This window comes from Lathyrus oleraceus, chromosome 3 (genome assembly GCF_024323335.1).
Source record: "Lathyrus oleraceus cultivar Zhongwan6 chromosome 3, CAAS_Psat_ZW6_1.0, whole genome shotgun sequence".
NCBI lineage: Eukaryota > Viridiplantae > Streptophyta > Magnoliopsida > Fabales > Fabaceae > Lathyrus > Lathyrus oleraceus.
In genome coordinates, this window is record NC_066581.1 from 258,275,496 (window position 1) to 258,283,402 (window position 7,907).

Genomic DNA, 7,907 nt, shown 5'->3' on the forward strand with positions numbered 1-7,907 from the left:
AACATAACAAATTGCAATCACACATCAAGCAAAGCATCGTTTCTTCAAACTCCAATCACACATCAAGTGTCTTTTGGAGCTTGGTCATTTAAGGCATTTTTGTCTAATGGATATGAGCATTTATGCATTTGATGTGTTTGAGTATCATTTAGGTTTGGAATACGAGTATTTATGACTTACAAGCTATTACAGTTTGTGTCTCATCCTGAACATTAAACACAGATAGTATTTTTAATTTATTTTATTATGAAAGTGTTTGGATGTTTATAAGTGTGTTAAGCGAAAGACAACACTCGAGCTTGCAAGTTATTACGACTTAACTTAGTATTCAGGACTATGACTGAACATTACATGCAGGTAGTCTTTTTCTTTCAATTTATTGCGAAAAGAAGACGCATTTGAATTTTAGTGAAAGACGAGTATTAATAACTTGTAATGTATTATGGTTTGGGTCTAACACTCATGGCTATGGCTGAACTCTTCGCCCAGATAGCCTTTTTCTTTCATTATTGTTTGAAATAGTCAAAGTATGAATTAATGGTTTTTATTTTGATTGAGAAAAGAGCTTGATGTTGGGTCAAGCATTTGATTTGCGTTGTAAAGCGAGTTGTCAAAATGGTTGATGATTTAGAATTGATTTTGAAGTGGTTTGAAAATTGATTTTGAAAATGGAAACTTGGTGTTAACCAAATATTTGAATTTTAGTAGGTTTGGAAAATGCCATTGGTATTGACCAAAGATTTTGATTTGAAAAGGTTGATTTTAGGTAGTCGAGTTGTTTATTAAATTCAATTATCCTAACTAAGAAAAAAAATGAATCAAAACGAAATGACACAGTAAGCTATGAATTAATGGATAGGGATAATTTTTATCATGGTGGACATAATGAAGCAAATAATAATTAAACAAAAAGATCAATATTTATTTAATTAATTAAAATTTGATTAAACTCATCAATTAATTTTATTAAATTTAATTACTGCAACCCCGTTGGTTAAAAAAATCCAATCATGTAATTAAGTTAATTAGATTTAATTTTAAAAAATAACTAACTAAATCAAACATTAACTAATTAATTAAAGGAAAACATAAAATGCAAACTAGAGAGTGTAAAAAATAAATGTATGGGGTGCTAACAACAAAAGTTTGATGTTGATGCAAGTCACAAAGGCGCTTGGGACTAAATCCAAGGCCCAATATTATTTTTCAGGCCGGTAGCGCAAAAACAAATGAGAGAAAAAAGAAAGTCACAACGATGCTTGGCCACAACAAGTATGGAGTCCAAACATGTTTAACTCAGCTAATAAAAATCACCAACCGGTGTCGTCCAACACATCTTACTGGCGGCTGACACGTGGCATGGAGGAAGTAGGAAATAAAAAAAGTTGAAACGGCTAAATCTCACTTAGATTAGCTCAATTTATAAGAGAAGTCTCTTGAGTCAAACTCGTGTGAAAAGATACCTTCAAGTGTGTGAAGTTTGTAACGAACTTATGAGATGGCATATGGAGGAGAAAAACGTGCCCTTTGATGAGCTGGAGAAAATAGTCATGCTTGAGGAGCTTGCCCAAAATATCTTCTGCTATGAACTCTTTTACTACAACTTATGATTTGTTTTCACTATAATTATTTACTGATGTAAATGTTCTTGTTTGTACTAATGTAATTCTTGTGTTCATTTGTTGATGTAAACGTTTTTACTGATGTACTCGGTTGGTTGTTTAGATGCACATGCCCTTTTTACTGATGTAATTATTGGTAAGTGTAGGTTAATTCTACTGATGGAAGTTTTTTTTTACTGATACAAAGTGTTTGGTGTGAGCAATTTTAAGGGTGTTCAAAACCGAAGCAACCAAATAAAAAACCACAAACCAAACCAAACCAAAATCGCAAAAAAACGCAATTGGTTCTGATGTCTTTGGGTCATTTTTTAACAAAACCATGTGGTTTGGTTTGGTTTGTGGTTTGTATTTTTCAAACCGAACTAAATCAAATCAAACCGCATTATGTTACAATCAACCTTTTACTTATCCCACATCCAACCCAAAATCCAAATCTATTATGCTTTAACCTTACAAATATTCTCTTACTCACACTTAGAATATTAGTTTCAACCTTCTCAAATCTCTCCTAGTAGTATTGCGCATTTTTCTCATCTTCTTTTTCATACATGTTTCACATCTTCTACTCTAATTTCTACTCTCTTATGTTCTTTACTTATCATTTTCTTATTTTTATGTTATTAATTTCTCTTCCAGTTACGTATTTATCGCACATTTCTTCTCTAATATCGCATCTCTTATGTTCTTTCTTTTTCATCTTCTTTAATCTCTCATCTCCTCTTTTTTTTCTTTTTTATTATATGTTGGAAAATATATTATTTCTGGTTTTATTATTGCCTTTAATACTACCTTTATTTTTATTTATTTTCCATTAAGGAGAAAATCAATTGTAGTAATTGTATCTTCACTATATAAATCTGCCTAAGACTGAGGAATAAAATATAATAGCTTTTACCTATTTTTTCCAGTATGGTATCAATAGCACTGGTTTAGGTGTTACGGTATCAAAAAAATTATGTTTGACTCGTTTTCTTACCCGACTCGATTCACATACCTGTTTAGCCTCCTATGACGAATAACAACAACATGTGGCATCCCCCATCATAGGCCTACACCAGATCCAATCACGGTGAACAACCGCAACCTGAGTCGAGCGTCGGTCGCGGAAATGGTGGTGGTCACGGAAACGGTGTACAAGAGGAACCTCTAATGGTCATAAACAGTGGCAGTAATGACGGCAACAATGAAAACAGTAACATCATTGTTTTTTGCAGTAATGACGACAACAATGGAAACAGGAACAACATTGTTTTTGGTGACAGTTATTCCAACATATGCATTAATGATCAAGAGGGTTCCTCATACTTCCTCAAAGTCAATATCCCTAAAATGAATGGGAATAACTATAATGAATGGGCTCAAACCGTTCGGTTTGTATTGGATAGCAAAGGGAAACTTGGTTTCTTAACAGGAGCAGTAGATGAACTGGCAACAGGAGACCCTCGTTACAAACAATGGAAGTCTGAAAACTCCTTGATTATTGTGTGGTTGGTAAGCTCTATGGAAACTGGAATAGGTAAGCCTTACATGTTTTTACCTTCCGCAAAGGATGTGTGGGAAGTTGTTAAGGGAACATACTCTGATATGCAAAACTCCTCTCAACTTTTTGGTTTAAAACCAAAGTTATGGCATCCGAAATAAGGTGACATGAGTGTAACTACTTATTACAATGAATTGTTGACACTGTGGCAAGAGTTAGATCTCTGTTATGATGACAAATGAAGGTGTGCGAAAGACAATATTTTGTTTCTTAAAAGGAAAGAAAATGGTCGTGTATTCATGTTTCTCGTTGGGCTCAATAAAGACCTTGATGAGGTAAGACGTAGAGTTTTAATAAAAGTACCATTGTCAACTCTTCGTGAAACTTTTGCAAAAATAAGAAGGGATGAGGCACGACAAGGAATTACGATGGGCAAGAGACCACAAAGCTCTGAATCTGAAGTCTTAGCTTTGGCTACTAGGAACCTTGACGAGGGAAAAAGGTCAGACAAAGTTCCTTGGTATGATCACTGCAAGCGTGAATGGCATACATGTGAAACGTGTTGGAAGCTCAAAGGCAAACCTCCTAACTGGAAGAAGAAAAATGGTAGTGCATTTCAGGCTAGTAATTCTGATCAAGGGCAGCAACCCCTTTTTTCTCAGTTTCCACTCACTACGGAGCAACTAGACAGACTGTACAAACTTCTCGTGTCTCCAACCCTTTCTTGCTCTATAGAAACAAAAGGTAATTATGTATTTCTTAGTGTTAGTCCCAGTCATACTTGGATAGTAGATTCAGGTTCCTCCGATCACATGACAAGTGAATCTACTTTGTTCTCTTTATATAATTCATGTGCAAGTAATCAAAAAATAAAAATCATAGATGGCTCTTTTTCAGTCATTATAGATAAAGGGTCAGTTGTGTTGTCTCCAATGTTAACTCTTAAAAATATCTTTCATGTTCCAAATTTATCTTGTAATTTAATGCTCGTCAATAAATTAGCCGAAGATATAAATTGCAAAACTATTTTTTTCCGATCTCACATGTGTATTTCAGGATTTGAACTCAAGGAAGATGATTGGCAGTGCTAAGGAGAGTGGAGGACCATATTACCTTGACATTGGATCTACATCACAACTACCTTAAAAAACAATAAGTTTCTGCTTTGAGTCTTTTTTTGTTTTGAATAATAAATATGACAACATTATGGTATGGCATTTAAGATTAGGTCATCCTAGTTTTCGCTACTTAAATACTTGTTTCCTAAGATATTTCACAATAAGAACATTTCTTCGTTTAAATGTGAAACATGTGAGTTTGGAAAGCACAATTGTTCTCAGTTTTCAATACAACCTTATAAACCATCAAAACCTTTTTTCTATTATTCACAGTGATGTTTGGGACCTTAAACATACAAGTATACTCTCTCTCAAAAAATGGTTTATCCCATTTATATATGATCATACAAGAGTATGTTAGGTGTACCTTTTAAAGGGGAAATCATATGTTTGTCAGAATGGAAAGAATTTTTTTTCAATGGTGCAAAACCAATTTCAAACAAATATTCAAGTCTTTAGAAGTGATAATGGCAAAAAAAATATTTTAACACTATCTTGGATGATTTTTTTCTAAAAAATGGGATTGTATATCAAAGTTCATGTCCTAATACTCCTCAACAAAATGGAATGGCCGAAAGGAAAAATAGACATTTACTAAAGGTTTTTTTCAAATAAAGTACCAAATTATTTATGGGGCGAAGCTGTTTTAACAACTGCGTATTTAATTAACATAATGCCCTCCAAAATTCTCAATTTTCAAACTCCTATTAATGTCTTCAAATAATGTTTTCCTAGTACTCGTGTTTTAACTAATTTATCTTTAAAAATCTTTGTTTGCACAACCTTTGTTCATGAACATAAAAATGTTAGAAAACTTAAGCCACGTGCTATAAAATGTATCTTTGTTGGATCCCCAACCCAAAAAGGATATAAATATTTTGATCCAAAAAATAAGAAAATGTTTGTCACTATGGATGTTACACTATTTGAAAATAAATCTTTTTTTGATGACACTCATCTTTAAGGGGGAGATAAACGAAGACTCGTTTCAAATTGAGGACATGAGCTTTTTAAATAACTTATCTTGCCAGTATCACAAAATTCTGAGATTTTTACACCTGCACCAACAGAAAATGGCCATGATTCTTTATCTGATCCTACTCTTGTTATAAGTAAGGAATCTTGTGAATCCGAGCCTACATTTTCTCTTGTGGAAAACAATGAGAATCCTGAAAATGATGATAATGATGATCTAATTGAAATGCCACAAAATAACGAGTTACTTCAACAAAATAATTTTGAATTAGGAAATAGGACTTGGAAAGGAAAGGTTTTTGTTAAAAAGCACCATAAAGGAAAGGACCAGTCCACATCTCAATACTTCCAGGAATCTGAACTGGGGAATGATTTGTTGGTGTAAGCCCAAGAGGCCAATACTTTTGGTACTTGTATCGAATTATTTATTAATAATAAAAGGCTTTTTCTTTATTATGTTTGTTTAATAAAGTCCCTAGAATAGTTAGTCCGTTTAATGTATCAAGTGTGACTTAATCATGAGATCCCATTAAACATAAGGACACTATTCTTAAAGTATCCGTAGTCAAGCTTTATTGTGAAATGGGATAACATTAAAGCATTATGACTATTATGTATATAGACTGATAATCACATCTTATGGATCATGGATAAGAAGTTATTGTCATACCCCAAAATTTGCCCACTAATCTTATAAAACATTTTTCAAGACACTCCGACTTATTCCGCAAGGCACTAGTCTTAAAGGAGCAAAAGCCCAGCTCACAACAGGCCCAATCCAGAAAATGGCCCGAACTAGCTCGCTCGCTAGGCGAGCAAATCCTTCGCCTAGCGAACCCTTCGTTATGACACTCGCCCCAGCGAAGCACCAGATCCAGTAAAAGCCCAAAATAGCTTGCTCGCTAGGCGAGCAACTCCTTCGCCTAGCGAAGCTTGCGAATATCAAAATTTATGGGCCTCATTCTGAGCCCATTAGGTCACAACAAGAGCACTATAAATAGCCAAGCTTCAGTCACAGAGAAGAGGACGAAAAAAGGAAAAACGAAAAAGGACGAAAGGAGAACCCTAGCAAGCAAACCCTGATACTCATTGGAGGCAAACCTGGAAGGAACTCGGCGGCACCAAGTTCTACCTCCGCCCAATTCAATCCGATTTGCCGATTCGAAGTCACAACTCAGCTGCTAACAGGTTCACATTGCTATCATTGTTTTATATTCTTAATTTGCATATGACTTTCTGATTAGATTTATGAAATACCTTAAGCTTGGCATGTGAACTTTAGTATATACCATGCATACCTTAAATGATTAATCGTATAATTGCAGTAATAAGATCCATAAGGCATAAAATTGGTTGAGATTGTACTGATATCATATTCAAAAACCAGCAGCGCTCGCTAGCACATCGCTAAGCGAGCCAGTAGCGAGTACTCGCTAGGCCTTCGCTAGGCGAAGCAGGGGCGAACGGGACAGTGGCTGTCTCATTTTTGCTGTTCTATCTTATGTTTGTCTAATCATGAGTTATTATGATTCTGCATCATGTGGTATGAGTTCATGATTGTTGTGTTTATTTTATGGTGCAACTTTCAATTATATTTTATCTCGATGCTCTAATCCGTGTGTTGAATTGTGTAAAGGTTTACATGTTTCCAAGGAAATGGCCGGCTAGGCATTCCACCTTATGGGTGGGATACCCTTATGGAGATTCAATCTGAATTATTCAATTGGTTTTAATGTATTAATTTTATGGCAAAGATCCACCCTAATGGCTTAATTGTTCTTAATGTATTGGTTTTAATATGAATCTAATTACCTACTTGATGACGGCTACCTAATTAATTGTAAAACTTTGCCTTTAAATAAGTGATCTTGGACCTCTCTTTGTTACCCTACGATTACAGTATTACGATCATGTCCCGCGAATGTGGGGATACACTTAGCAATGGCCCTTCGATTAAATCATCATAAAATAAATCATAGCCCCTCGGATGTTGCCTTCGAATATATGATTTCGTCCCTCGATGACCCTTCGGTGTAGCCTACGGTTAAATGATGACCGTCCCTTCGAATGCTAAGGTATCCTTACAATTGTTGCCTTCAATGACCTATCGATGACCCTACGATGACCCTTAAACATCCAAAGGGTACAATTACTTACTTCTCCATAGTAAGGACAGTTTTACCCTCATAAGGATAGGAAATGCCCATAACGACCTTAGGAAGGTATAACTCTCAATTACTGGATCATAACCTAAAACATTTTCCACCCCTCACACTTGGCAAGTCCTAGAAAATCACCACTTAGTATACATTCATACTAGAATCATTACCAAGTTATATTTTTCTAAACTGTTTTTTTTCAAAATCAAACGAGATAAATACTTTGTATACATTCATACGAGAATCATTACAAAGTTAAACTCTCTTTTCGAAACATTTTTAAACAATTCACCAACACTTTTCAGACAAAAATATAAGTGATCCAGCAATTAAGAGCCCATGGATAACCATGGATACAAAGGGTGCTAATACCTTCCCTTTGTATAATGTACCTCCCGAACCCAAAATCTATTGAGGTCTTTCCTGTTCTTTTCCACCTTTCCTTATTGGATAAAAGAAAAGTCGGTGGCGACTCTTGCTATCCGCGACATTGCGATAAAAAGCAAAATACCCCAAGTCAGTTCACCGTATGACAGAACTGGCGACTCTGCTG